At 33.0% G+C, this 15956-nt stretch overlaps 1 protein-coding gene across 5 annotated transcripts in view; it reads left to right on the top strand.

Annotated features, from left to right (window-relative positions):
• The window catches only part of Erbb4 (erb-b2 receptor tyrosine kinase 4), a 1062955-nt gene that overhangs the window by 278913 nt on the left and 768086 nt on the right, over positions 1-15956 (top strand). The window lies entirely within an intron of this gene.

Below are 15956 nucleotides of genomic sequence, written 5' to 3'. Positions count from 1 at the left end.
AGTACCACATGTTAAAAAAAAAAAATACAAGTAATATATGAAATTATTCAAGATTTTTGGTATTGAGAATGCTTTATTTTTTCAAATCTAGTTTTAAATAAGAATAGGAATGAATCATAATTGTACATTTAATTTTTAATTATATTGAATGACATCCTTATGAACATTTTTGTACATATGATTCATACTCTGGAGTTTTAAAATAATGTTAAGCATATCCTAAATGCCAAAAATCTTTGTAAACATCTTTTAAAAACAGGATGAATTGAGAGCTTTTGGAACAGTGAGGATAGTTTCTCAAGGACAAATACTTGAGTCAGTGACAGATTTGGGACCATTTTTATTGACTGACAATCAGTGTTCCTTAGCCACTAGACCATTATTTCTTCACATTTCTTCCACATATCCGTGCATTTAATGAGATTCTGTTTACAAGTGGGAACTTAATTTGTTTTTCCTTAGATTACCACAGTAGATAATATATACATATTAAAAAGGGCAAAGAAGTTTGTTTGCTTCATTAGGAGAATTGAATTTTATGTTTGAAGCATGACATCGCATTTAGAGTGAATTCCTAACAATTCCTTGATTATTTATGCAACATTGAGCAAGGTGGTTTAACTTTTTTGGTTGTAGTAATTATGGTACTGAGGTTTTTAGTAAATTATATTTCTTGGAATAAAGCTCTCTTTTCAGGGTTATATATACTTTTGAAGACCCTGAAGGTGGGAGCTAAAGTTTGGTTTCTATAATCATGAAAACAAGAGTGTAAATAATGAAATGCTAGATAATAAAAGAGATGGGTTGCTGACTATTAAGAATTGTTCATTAAAATTCCATAACTATTAAAACTCTTGATTAGGAAAAAGTGAACCCTGTTTACTTCAGGATAATGAAACTGTGGACAAAATGATCATGAACTCCAAGCTTATCTAACTTTCTTTATCATCAAAAGGATAACAAAAATGGGGCCAGATCTTCGGTTAATTCTTCTGTTTTAGTCTTTCTGGAATCCACAGGTTTTGAATTTAAGCTATTAGAATATTGATTCCTACAGTTCTCCTTCTGTCTATATACAAATATTATAATTTGTGATATTTATTTGGGCTATGACAAGTGAGAAGGATTTTATCTGGGGAATTTGTGAATTTTATTAGTTTAAACATTTCTTCCAGTTGTGAATAAGGCTTATTTTGGAACTATGCAGATCAAGGTTGGAGTCTCCATTCTGTTCCTCACTAGCCCAGGACAACATGAGGATAAAGTGGTGACCTCAGATCATTATTAGGTAAATAATTAAATGAAGCACACATAGGGTTTAATAAGTATAGAACCTCAATAACATCATTTCCTTCCATCCTTGGATGAGGTTTCCAAAGTAATGCACCTAATTTCATTATCTTTCCCCTTCCTAGTTTGATAACCCTGTCCTATAATCCTTGCTGTCTGACTTTCAAACTCATTCTCTTGAGCAAACTCACTGCTGTCCAACAAGAGGCAACTGACATGATTCCTGAAGAAATACAATAATGATGTTGATAATGAGGAGGAGTGGGAGGAGGAGGTAGAGACACATTATTTGGCTCAGAGTACCAAAAACAATAATGCTGTTTATGTTAATAGAAATTGCTAGTGAACAAAGCAATTTTTTATTCATTATTTTATGAAGACGCTTTTGAGAATCAAATGAAATAGTATATGGGAAAGAAATAAAGACTGCTTGGTACATAAATGCAATCTGTAATAAATAACACAAGATACTCCATGTATACATACCCAGTGATTCGAAAGAGTATATATGTTCTTAAAGACTTCTTGTACCAAGAGCTTATAGTCTGTTTTGTCTTAAAAATATGAAATTATTTTATTCATGTATTTTCCCTGGGTTTCTTATTTATACAACAGAAATGATAGTTTTAGTCAATTGTGCCCTTTGTACTCTAATGTTATGGTTTGGAAACTGAAGTTGCTTTAGCTTGAAAATGAAAATTTGCTGAATTAGTCACTTATTTGAGGGGCAAATGATGGTTTTTGTTACCCCCAGCAGACTGGTTGACTTTGATATGTACCCCCCACCCCCTTTTCTGTCTCTTTCTCTCTCACACACACTTACACACATTCTAATCTTCTGCAGTGTGACCTTTCTGGTCATTGTAATAAAACATTAATCTTTCTTTTCTTCTTAATAATAGTAATTAGTGACATGAATATTTTCATGGGTACATTCATTGCAAAACAACAGAAGGATGCCATGATATAAAGTAATATGATAAAACATTGAAATAGCTATTCTGCCTCATTAAAAAGCAGATCACATGGGGATATGTGTGTGCATGCATGTTTGTAAAGGTGGATTAAAGATTTAGCTCTGTCACCATGAAATGATCTAAAGTAGAATGAACTATAATTTCTGGGACCTTATATAGTATCAGAGTATAGTAATAAAGTGAAAATTTCTCAAAGTACCTCTCATTAACAAAATTTGACATAATGTTTACTATGTAATCTTTCTTTAGGTCATCTACTGCAAGTGTGCTTTGTAGGAACTACCCCTTTGAATGACAACTCTGGTGAAATAGGATCTTGACAGCATGCCCCTTATCCTCTTTTAGTGCATATATACTGACTGAATTTTTACATATTTCAAAGATATATCTTTGTGAAAGCAAGTTAAGAATTTCCCATCAGTTGGTAGCATGCTATCTTTTCCCCATGCCACACTTTTAATGTGCATAAACAAAATTACAGATTCATGGGAAATCATGTCAGAAGCTCTCTGAGACAACACTGGCTGCCTGGATATTGCTGCCCTGAGGGGGTTTGTTCAAATGATTGTGATCCCATAGCAGAGCAGATTGAGCCAGTCTAACCTGGCAAGTGGGAGCAGGTGTGGGAAAAACAGCACAGCAGAGTCTCAGCTAAACATTTATTGCCACTTACAGGATTGCAATGTTAAATAATGCTATTTGGTTTGTTTGTTTTCTCTGTGGTGTAATCACTGTGTCAGATTCACATAGATGTCCACATTTTAACTTCATTTCCATTCTTTGATGTTGTTATTTAATGAGCAGATTGGCATGAAATTAGGCTCTGTGCAGCAGGTAATAATCTGGTAAATAAAATTCTTTTGCATTGAAGAATTATTATAATTTTATTTATTTGTTTTTAATTAAAAGCTGTAACGTATTTTAAGGAGGCTCTGAAATTGTTTGAATATTACTATATTTATATATTCTCATTGAAATATACATATCAACTATCAACTAAAATATTTTTTATACTTCCAGTTAACTCCGTTTTTTTAAGGAGACCCAAACAATTAAACTTAAAACAATTAATTTATTATCTCAACTTCTGTGCAACTGCCAAAGGCAAAATGGTTTAGGTTCTTTTTTCTCTAAGACAGAACCTGAGACCCTGTTAGAAATGCAGAGTTATAGGCCAGACCTTTGGAATTAGAATTTACATTTTAACAAGATCCTAGGTGATTTCCGTGCACATGGAAATATGAGAAGGAAGCTCTGGTTTTTATGGAGAAGAGAAGCAAATTCACCTATTTTAAGTTTTTTTCTTTTTCTTTTCTTTTTTTTTCAAAGCAATGAGAAATAATAGAACTAATGCAAGAAAGAATTCACTAGAATACAGTAATATCACAGTTATCTGAGCAGAATTTGGAGAAGCTCATTCAAAATCCATTTACTTTGTCATTGTTAAGTATGTAATTTTTATTTGAAGGTTTAGGTCTAATCCTACCTCACTTTAAGTTTTCTTGAATCTAGATATAAAATAAGAGAACTAATGGGAACCTTGTATTAAGTTTTAATTTCACATGTTAGGAAGTGGGCCCTAGGACTGATACAAATTATGTAGTGTCACTCTGGCAACTTCAACCCATGATGTGTATTCACATTAAATAGAATAAATTTGAGACATTTTGATACTAAGAAAAGTAAGCTGATGAAACATGTAATATATAACTGAAGACTTTTCCCAATGTGAACATAGGATGTAGATGTCAAACTGTCATGCGTATTAAAAGAAATGCAAATACTGTCATGCAAATTGTCTCACAGATGCTTACTTGTATTAATGTATTTTTTGATTACATGTCTGAGTATTTCATGGTTGTAGCTGATACCCTGAGGAAACGTGGTGTTTTTCAACTTCTCGATTTCTACACTACATGTATCTACAATGCACTGGACTCTCTCACCATCGCACCATCACAGCTGTACCCTTACTGTCATCTGTTCCCCCACGTGCCATCTTCTCGGCAGTCATAGATGGCTTTTCCATGCTTTTGACCTTGGTCAACCATCCAACAGTCAAATGCCATCTCCTTCCATTTTCTCTTGAATGTTGGCTTTATAATTCTCTCCTCTATGATGGCTCATCTATCTACAATGATATTGTTATTTTTTTCTATGCTTCAAGAACCCTCTTTTGCACCCTGCTTTTCCATCAAGTATTCCCCTGTTTTTCTTTCTTTTCCAAGAATAAACACTTCTTAGAAGGCTTGATTTTACTATCTTCAATTTTTTCTTATCCATCTTTTCTTGAAATCACTACAGTCAGACATTTGACTGTACCTCTTAGCATAATGACTTTTATCAAGGAAAAAAGTGGCCTGCATGTTGCATGCTTCAAGTTCAGTTTTCATGTTCTTTATTTTGTCAGCAGCATCTGATATAAAGAGTCATTCTCTTTCCCTGGAAACACTGTCTTTCATGGCTTTCTTAACCCCAAAATTCCTTCTATATTTCTGGTTTTCTACCCCTTCTGTTCATTTGTCTTCACCTCTTCAAGTTCTAAATATTGGCATGCCCCCAAAATCTTGATCTTTGGATGTAATATTTTTGTATTTATAATCCTCTCCAGCCTCTTAATTTTTAATGCCATATACTGATGACTCCTAAATTTATATCTCATTTCCATAGATTGCAACTGGAAGAATCCAGTTGCTCAAGTCAAATGTCAGGGAGTTATCCTGCCTTCTGTATGTCACGGCCCACATCTAAATACCAAACATTCTGAGATTCTACCTTTAAAATATATCTAGAGTCCAGTCACATGTCAACACCCACTGTCATCACTTTTATAAGAACCATCCTTCTCTTGTCCTTGGATTACTGTAATAGTCTTCTGTTGTGTTCCCTTGTTTCCACTCTTGACCCTCTACAGTCCATTATTAATAAAAACAATATTAAATATTAAAATAAAATAAAATAAAATATTAAAATGCAGATAATACTGTGACATTCTGCTCGAAATTTCCCATGACTTCCTTTCTCTCCAACTAAAAACCAAAAAACAGACCCACTAGAAACTGTGCTGATGGTCTACCCATCACCTGTCTAACTTCTACTGTTGTCCCTTGCTTGCTTTTCTCCTGAAACACTGGCTCTTTATTTTATAGCTAGAACGTATCAGGTACATGCCTTCCTCCGGATGCCAGCACTTGCTGTTTCTTCTGCCTCTGTAGTTCCTTAGATATCTGATTGCCTTCTCTCTCCCTTTCTACATACAATTTCTCAAAAGTTCTCTTAAAAGGCCTTATTTTGACCATCCAATAAAAAAATATACTGTCCTTGATACTACATCCTCATTTTTGCATTTTCTTTTTCCTTTTTCCTTATTACTATCAAATATATTACATATTTACTTACTTATCTTTTCTGTTTTCTCTTCCCACTAGGATATGAGGTATTTGACAGCAGGGATTATTTTGTAGTTATTCCCTGCTGTTTTCCAAGTGCCTAGAATGCCGCCTGGTGCATGTGAAGTACACAATAAATATTTATCAAATGAATAAATGAATGAATGAACAAATGAACGAACGTATACCGAATGATTTCAGCTTCATAGGCCAATATGTCTTCAATGATCTTCAATTGAAAGCCCTTTGCAAATAAGAAGCAAACTGTGTATGTCATTCTTCCTTAATAGAAATTCAGTTCCTTACTAGAATTCAAAATGAAGACATTTTAAACTGGGTCACGCATACTCTCAATAGAATAGCAACTTTCCACCTCAAAATTTGGAAGAATTTTTATCCACCAACTTAACACTGAGCTGCTATTGATAGTCTTAAATTATATTTTATAAATAAACTAACTCCATAATTACCAGTTTTAAAACTTTTCCTTTTTGTAAAATATCTCAGTCATCACATGAAAATCATATAACAATTTATGTGTCAATGTCTTTTTAAAAATAAGTTTGTGTTAAGAGTGTTTAATTTTGAGAAATGGAAATGAGTGGGTTAGGAATTAGGGCCTCTCTCTTTTACTTTACATCTTTCTAAATTAATAGATGTGTGTGTGTGTGTTCTTTTTTAACACCAAAAGCTTATTATTCATTAGAATGAAAACAAACATCAATAGGGCTGTTTGTATTTTGGTGAGAAGGCAATTGAATTCATTCATTCAGATATTGGTTGTCAAATATCAAAAGAAAAAAACCAGATGCATGAATTTAGATTGAATGTTATTTGAATATTATCAATTCAGATTGTATCATGTTACACGTGTCTAATGTTTCCTGAAAGTAATGGTAGTGTTACAAATTCAATACATAATTTTATTTCTCAATAGAATGGATTTTTAAAATATCTGGTAAGGTCATGCATCTAGAACAGAGCATAAATAAGGAAGTAAATAAGGAGGTCACTGTGCAGTTAAAATTAACAGAGTAATTTTATCACTGCAACAGTGTCCTTATAACTAATGTATATCTTTTTTGTCCACAAATACATAAGATTTCAAACTCCATACCCACTTGAAAGTGTAAGTTAATAGATGTGTAAGGAGATTATCATTTGTAAGTAAGAAACAGTGAGACATATGTCAGCTGGTAGCAAAAGATGAAACGAAAACAACCCATGAAAAATATAATTGGAAGAAAAGAAAAAAAAATCAAGAGATTGAGTGGGAAAATGATTCCATACACTCAGAGGTTCAAAGGACATCATCATTTGCTAATGAATATCATTATTTGTGTCCTTTATGATCACCTACAGTTGTCAGGCACACTTGGATTGTGTTCGAAACATTGTGTTCAAGAAGGTAGGGAGGCAGTTCTTATATTTTTCTTGAAAGAACTTTGATGTTGAATTAAAATACTTAAAATTTAATCAATGAGTATATGTGATTATTAAAGAAAGATTAGGTTTGTAGACTAAAGAGATAGCAGTATGCACATTCTTCTCAGAATACATATACACCACAGTAGGTAAATATTTTTTATTTTATTTTATTTTATTTTCTATTTTTACAGACTGCATTTTGATTTATTGTACACAAATGAGGTACACCTTTTCATTTCTATGGTTGTACATGATATAGATTCACATGATTCATGTAATCATAGATGTATATAGGGTAATGATGTCTGTCTCATCTTTTATACCCCCGCCCTCTCCACCTCATTTCCTTCTATGTAATCCAAAGTGCCTTCATTCTTCTCTTACCCCACACCCCTACCTCCATCATGTATATAATCCACTTATCGGAGAAAACATTTGGCCTCTGGTTTTTTTGGGATTGGCTTATTTCACTTAGCATGACATTCTCCAACTCCATCCTTTTACCTGCAAATGTCATAATTTTATTCTTGTTTATGACTGAATAATATTCCATTCCACAGTTTCTCTGTCCATTCATCTATTAAAGGGCATCTAGGTTGGTTTCACAATCTAGTGATTGTGAATTGATTTGCTATAAACATTGATGTGCCTGCATTACTGTAGTATGCTGATTTTAAGTCCTTTGGGTATAAAATGAGGAGTGGGATATCTAAAACATAGATTTTATGAGTTGTGCAACTGATTTTGGTTATGTAATTAATTGCATATAAGCTCTTTGGAATTTTCAGACTTCTTTGCCACATATTTACATACAAAATAATATGTTTGCTTTCTTCAATGTGTGGGTTAACTCATAAATAGTTTAAGAATTTCTTGAATTTTACAAATATAAGAAAAGATGAGAGCTATGACGTTTGTATTGTTTTAGTGCTCAACTCAGGACAGCAGCCTCTGTATCTTAGTAACTTTTCCCTGATTAAAACATTCTAGTTTCACCTATATTTCTATTGTGTTCTCAATAACTTTCCTCCTATCAAAGCCATCAATTTAATTCATTGTCTTACTGTTCCCCAATTAAAATGGCATGAAACTAAGAAGATCCACCAAAACTGCTTTGCTCTCTTTTCCAGCTAAGTAGAGGCTTCAGTCTCTCTTCTGTTTCATGAATGCTGTTTTTCTTTTTGATGGTTACAGTTTCTTACAAATCTTAAATTTGAGTTGTCCCATTCAATTCTTTCTAATCCCCTTAATTATATAAACAAACATATATATGTAGGATATATATTCTATACTATAGAATACCCTTAGTAACAGGGTAGATTTGTACTTACCTTTCTTTTTTGAGTAGGATATCAAAGTCCATCAATATTTTTATGTATATCAGGAATACAGTGAATGTACTTAATTACTATGTTTCATCATATATAATAAACTGAGTTGGTGAATTCTAAGAGAGGGTTAAGTAAAGGTCAGTTTTTAGTTTAATCTCTATAAAATAATATCTAACACTGTTAGTAATTGTATAATTATAGTGTAAAAACCAGATATTTAATTATTAATGAATGTGACACTCTCAAATTAAATGCATGGCTCATTTACTTTCAAGAAAAAGATGAATATATCCAAAAGATTCTGGAGAAAGTATAAAAGTATATAATAGATAGCTACAGAAACAGCCATTGGTCAGCAATGCTATTGGTCAGCAAAATAGAGCTGGTACCTAAGGTTGCTTATTTAGAAGCAGCCACTTAATTGAAAGTTGAAGTAGTTGGCATTTGGAGAAACCACTCAGCAGTACTATAATTTTAATGACCATGCTGGCTCCTAATATCTTAATTTTTCTCTTTAAGTGGCTGATTGAATTTGACCTGGGTAGGATAAGGTAGAAAAGGAAGGAATTGGACAGTAACCCCAATATTGTAGTTTAGACCTGGGAAAAACTTACTTGTGAGGAGCATAGGCAGGCACCTTCTGTTTAAGTATAGTTATCACAGTCAGGGATCATATATGATTCTAATAACACAACGAGACAAAGTTTTATACTTGACAGTATAAAATCTCATCCTTTTATTATAACCATGCCACAAACCCAGTCTATACTTTTCTTAGGGGAGAACACCTACCTGAGCTCAGGCAACACAGAGCTATATTTAGTAAAGCCCAAACTAATAAAAACTCATATAGAAATTAACAAAGCTGTGTAACTTGGAACCTTGGAATAGTCATGTATATACCTTCAATAATTGAACAATGTCTCAAAGTTAATTCACATCAATTCTTTGATCACCAAGTAGACCCTGGACAAATATTTCTTTTATTGAGTTGTAGAGCTATACTTTTAAAACTTTTTAGTTAAGTACATAGTTTATTGAGTTTTAATTTACTGAAGTAAAATTCAAGTATATATTGTAAAAATGTCAAATTAATGCCTCCAGTGTTAGTTAAATTTCAGATTCAAACGACAACTACTATAGAGGATTTACTTTAATGCATCATTAATTTCTGAAGAATGGCATTTAGATATTAATGAAGGAAACAAATTTATGATGGTTTTATTATTTTGTACAAGGAAAAATGAGAATGCATGCCAAAGGTTTCTATAAGTAAGGGCACCAACTTTTTCCAACCAAATCTAATAATTTGAAATTAATTTTATTTGGTAGACTTACAAATGAAATCCTCACATTAGATTTTCTTTCAGTGGAGGGACCCTGGATTTTTAACAACTTTTTTGGGGGGTATAATATATATGATAAAATATACCCATTTTATGTGTTCAATTTAATCAGCCTTAGTAAACTTATGGAGTTTTGGGTCCATCATAATAATCCTAGTTTAGAAAAGAATGTCCGTCACCCCCAGTTGTTATTATGTTCATTTACAATTCAATTATCCTACAACCAGCCTCAAGTAACCACTGATCTGAGCTTTCTGTTTTGGTAGATGTGCCATTCCACAAATTTCAAGTTAGTGGAACTAAACAATATATGTCATCTTTTTTGTCTGGTTTCCTAAAAAAAAGTTCACTTATTATTTTTGAGGTCTATTCATGTTGTACTGTGCCTATTATTCTGCTGTTCCTTTTTACTGTTGAGTCTGTATTCATTGCATAGATCATATCATGCTGGATTCACCAACAGATGGTGGATGCATGAAGACATTAATGTACTTCACTGGCTACAGTGATACACTGTTCACATAGTTCTCTGGGTGTTTGTTTTCACTGATTTTTCTTTACAATGTTACAGGAGCTCATTCCCAACTTCCTAAATCTAAGAGAAATAAGAGCAATATATAATACTACCACGTTAATTTCTATTTCTAGATTTTACAAGTGCTAGGAAATGATGCCAAGAGTAACTAGGCACTTTCTCTCTCTTGCCTCTTCATACCTAGGATGGGTAAAATAAATCTTTAAAAATATTTTTGAAATGGTAATAATTCCATCACAGTATGCTAATTTTTTTTTTTTTTTTTTTTTTTTTTTTTTTTTTTTTTTTGTGGTGCTGGGGATTTGGACCCAGGGCCTTTGCTTGTGAGGCAAGCCCTCTACTAACTGAGCTATATCCCCAGCCCAGTATGCTAATTTTTGGACAGGGGAGCATAACAGTCTACATAAAAGTGCAATTCTAAATCTTTTATCCCACAGATTTATTCTTAGATGTTTTAGTTTAGACACCAGTCATAGGTTTTGATATAAATCAGATCATAACTGAAGTTGTGATATGACCTCACAGATGTTCAGAATTTAAACAAATAGCAGCCATACAACAATTATGTGTTTTTTTCCTCAAACTATGAATGATTTGACTTTCAAGAATTTATTGATATCAAAAATTCTTTAAATAATTATTTGCTAGGCAATTTAGTCAATTTTTAAATGGCCTACATTGTCACAGTTTTGAACCAGAGGAAACTTGTAAGTATTCTGGTCCTATAGTATTCTTTCAGTTGAGGAAACAGACATAAGAATCATTCCCAAAACACATAAAGAAATTTCAGACAATACCTTAGATGCCAAATCCATTTGAACTTGCTGAGCACCTCCAGAACTCTATCACACGGGAAGTACAGGAACGGCTGCTGCCCATGTTTACACTCAAGATTTCTCAGCCTTGTCTCTGCTTTCCTATGATTTTCTCATTTTGAATTCTAGTTTTTCATTTTTTCATTTCAAATTTCCTTCAAGACACAGGTTTATTATCACTTTCTTCAAGAGGGCCTTTCTGATTCCAGAGCTGTCAGTTATTTCTCATCTTCTGCACACCACTGTTTTTTAACTATAGCTGTTAATAATATCTCTATCATGTATTTTCCCTATATTCTTACACTAACTTGTAAGCTAGAGTAATTCTATTCATTCATCTTTTCTTCTCCTAAAACTCAATTGTAGCTTTTCATTTAATTGTGTTCAATACATAGTTGTAGAATAAATAAATGGAATGCAGTGTTGATTTCAGTTTCTAAAATGTAGATGACATCCTTGTATTTTTTTCTTTTTTTTTTTTTGGTAAGGAGAGACAGTACACCTGATGAATATATTTCACCTCATGCACATTTATTAGTCATGTAACCACCTTCAAGCTGCATGAAAAGAAATATTAATCCAATTAATTTGAGCTTTTAAAACAGTTATTTGCAGTTTTCTTCTTTGCTGAAAGAGTCTTATTAGCATAAATTAGTTCTCTTATGTTAAACCTTTTGACTAGTGCATTGCAGATACATGTGAGCTACCATTTCCATATTCAGGGAAGGACCCAGAGAGGTCAGTTAATCTATATTTACTGAGCTTTTGGAGACCAGTGCTTTTCTAAGCCAGCTCAATGGAAGGGCATCTAATGCTCTTATAGGATCTCCTGAGGTTTGCAAAAGAATACTGGCAGATACAAAGCCCATTAACTTAGGATGCCCATATCCTATGAAAGTCATACCCTCACAACATTAGACAACATTTAATTCAGTCATGGAAAAACTTTAAAATATACTATCTACCTCTGAATTTTTCCCCACCTCCCTCTTCCAAATAGAAGAAAGGGCAAACGTATTATGTGTCAATTTAAAAAAAATTTTTTTAAATGTTGGGGGTAGGAGAAGTACTTCAGAGAACACAAGAGAAGAACAGAAGACTTTTCTGGATTATTTCTATGTCCTTGACAATTTGATATAGGAAAAGTGAGTCAGGTTAGGTCACAAGGTTGGCAGTACCGTCCACATTTGTCTTTGGATAAGACCAGTGTGAGTCGTTTCCTTAAACTCTTGGAAACAGCGATTGATATCAGGTCTTCTTGCCATTCTTACGATGTGTTTGCATAACTGAAGACTTGCTTATGTTTCTATGAGATAATTTAACTTTTTACAGTACAATTAAACCTTCTTTACAAATTTCATCCCAATGTTGCTGGGACATTCATTGGAAGATTTCCTGGATATCAATAATAGTAAACTTGGTCTCAAATAATCTGTAGTCTATGCCATCATCATAGAGGAGGATTATTTATTAATTCTGAATTTTCCATTTACCAATATAGAAAGATACCTTTAATCCAATTATTAAAATAGTAAAAATATTTTTTAAAACAAGGGAAATATTCATGATATAGAATTAAGAGGAAATGCAGAATTCCAATTTATAATTTAAAGTTATAGACACCACAAAATTTTGGTCACATATATAGCCAAAAAAAAAAAAAAAACCTATCCAGTAAGACTGTCTAGTGGGAGGATTTATAAGTGACTTTTATTGTTCATAATTTTTTTTGCTATCTTTTTTTCTCATTTACAACTGTGAACGTGAGTTTCTATAATAATCAAGAAAATGTTATTTTTTGTCTTGCACATGCTAGGCAAGCTTATAGTAGGACCTTGAACATGGCTGGCAAGCATACCACTGTCAAGCTACACCCCCAGACCATTTTTATTTAGTTATTTTACAGTTTTATTTTGAACAGAGTCTGGTTAAGTTGTGAGGCTAGTCTTGGACTTGCAATCTTCCTGCCTCAGCCTTCCCAACGGCACCAATATATCTGGAAGGAAAATGTTCTTTCTATAAAGAACCATAGCATGACCATTTTTACTGAAACATATTTTAGAATTATGAGATTATGTTGTGGTTCTAGAAACAAATGACCTGGATTCAAATCCTGACTCCATATTCATATAACCTTGGGCAAGTTCCTTAACATCAATGAAAGTGAGGTAAAAACCTGACTTCGTTGAGTTGTTGTGAGGATTAAATGAGGAAATACACATCAATCACTTGTAAGAATGAGTTCCTAACATATAGTGAGTGCTCAGTCAATGTTAGCTAGAACTTATAAATTATACAACAGAGGGAGACAAGTAAAAATATTTGAAATATGTATGTAAGAGTGCCAACTCCCAAATGATCAAGCAAAATCAATAAATAATGATACAAATGTAGGAGATCAAAATGGAGAGAGATCTTGAGATTCCCAGGGAAGGTTTTGGAAGAATTAAATCTTGAACTGGGTTGTAAAATAAAGATAATGATTTTTCAATTTTTTTGTCAGTTTTTTGGGGGGATACTGAGTTTTGAACTCAGGGGTCACTTGACACTGAGCCATATCCCCAGTCCTATTTTGTATTTTATATAGGGACAGGGTCTCACTGAGTTGCTTAGTCCCTTGCTTTTGTGGAGGCTGACTTTGAACTTGTAATCCTCCTGCCTCAGTCTCCCCATCTATTGGGATTACTTAGGTGTGCACGGCAGAGCCCAGCTTAAGGATACAATTTGAAAAGATATTTTCTTTGACTTTGATGCAAAGTGAGAGGAGAGGAAAAGCATGGAATTAGAAACACCAAGTGATACCATTCTTCTGTATTAGTCCTAGAGAATGAAAGTTAGCATACTATAGCAAAATATGCATACCCATGATTATAGCAGCACAATTCACAAATGGCAAAACCATGGAACCAGCCTAGGTGTCTTATCAATGCAAGAATAGATAAAGAAAATGTGATACCCAATGGAGTTTTATTTGACCATAAAGAAGAATGAAATTATGTCATTTGCAGAAAAACTGATAGAACTTGAAAACATGTTAAGCAAAATAAGCCAAACTCAGAAAATCGAGTCCTGTTTTCTCTCTTATGTTCAAGCTAGAGAAAAAAGGACAGGAAAGATCAGGGAGGGGGGAATTTTATAAAAATCTAAGGGAGATCAATAGAATAGAGGAAAGGACCAGGGGAAAAGAGGAGAGGAGGGGCCGGGAGAATGATATTGGACAAATTATATTGTTATATTTTGTACATGTACAAATAATGTAGCAACAAATCCCACTGTTATATACAAATATAATGCAGAAATAAATCAATATGAAAAGAATAAAGTGGACTGAAAACAGTATTGAAGATAGATTAAAAACATTTAAAAAAGCATAAGGTAAACAATTAAGTTTGACAAAGGGTTAAATAATGACAAGGTGAAATACAGAATCTCTAAGGATATATTTTCTCCTACTCCTCTCTCTTTTCAAAGTCTGAAAATGCAAACCAATTAGCATGGAAGTAGTGGTTGTAAAGCAGAGATTATGTTCTTAGTGTCCCTCTCCTACTTCTTATCATTTTAATAAATTTCTATTTCAAATTTTGCCTTGTGGTGTTTTCAAAGCAAAATCGTTGTGGTTTGCCTTGTCAGAATTTTTCAGACATGACCTCTGATTTTATTCTAAGACAAATTCCAGAGTAAAACCCAGTCTTTTGGTTGAGGGCTTAGCAATGTTGCCTTTGGAGGCTGGTGAAAGAAGGATGGATTTGTGATGTTGATACACAATGGACCAAAGCAGGCCTCTTACTGTTTAATTATTTTCTTCCTCATACCTCATAAACTTAGAGTATATAATGCAAAGTTATGCTTATGCATGTGCTCCTTGTTCATTATTCATGAATGACATTACACTGTTCTCTTCCCTCTTCCAACCTATATTTCCTTTTTCATTCTGTTGGAACTACAAGGTTTTTATATTGCTAACACTTCCCTTGAAAGATTGTGTATATAATCAATACTGAGTACATAGTACAAAATATTGATTTTAGAATGCTTGCATGAAATTAACTTGAATGCCATGTTCCATTCTACTGTTTTCAAAGCATACCTTTTCTTATAAACATAACTTTTGCTAAATGTCATGAGGTTGACAAAGAAGTTACTTGAAAGAACTACACATTTGTTAAAGTCCTTTTTGTTATTGGTTATTGCATCCTGAATATTGATGGTGAACTCTTCCTCCTCCTTCTCTGCCTCATCCATACTATGGGGTAATCTGGTACCTTGGTTATTAATTCATTCCACACACAGTAGCATTATTTAATATTTTATATCATTTGCTGTAGTTACAGAACCCAGAAGATAAGTGATTTGAGTATGACATGCAGAACTGAAATTCATAGTGATTACTATAGTAATTCCAACTTGCCTGAAAACTATAGTACTCTGCAATGGAAAATAATAATCTTGGCAACACATTCATTCCGGTAAGACTTGAAGGAACTCAAGTTCCTCTAGTTCACTCTATGAATTGATTCTCATGGATACAATTTAATCTAATTTCAGCTTTCAACTTGCATTTTAATTATCACTTCATTTTTCTTTTCATTTTTCAAAGTAAAATTATATCTTTTGTTCATTCAAGCTGATGCTACTAAGACTCATAGAAAGCTAAAAATTCACAAATGTCATCACATTTTATTCTTCCTCCCATGGTGTTATATTACTGGATGCAGACATGTGATGATGAAAACATTAAATTCTCTCTTATATTACAAATTACCTGTACCCTTCTGCTAGAAATCATGATCTCCAAATATGATTCTTAATCATGTTTTGAAATAAATGCTTTCACCTTTACATCAG

This window comes from Sciurus carolinensis, chromosome 3 (assembly GCF_902686445.1).
Source record: "Sciurus carolinensis chromosome 3, mSciCar1.2, whole genome shotgun sequence".
Taxonomy (NCBI): domain Eukaryota; kingdom Metazoa; phylum Chordata; class Mammalia; order Rodentia; family Sciuridae; genus Sciurus; species Sciurus carolinensis.
Note: the sequence above shows the minus strand (reverse complement) of the source record. Positions and strands in the feature narration are given on the sequence as shown.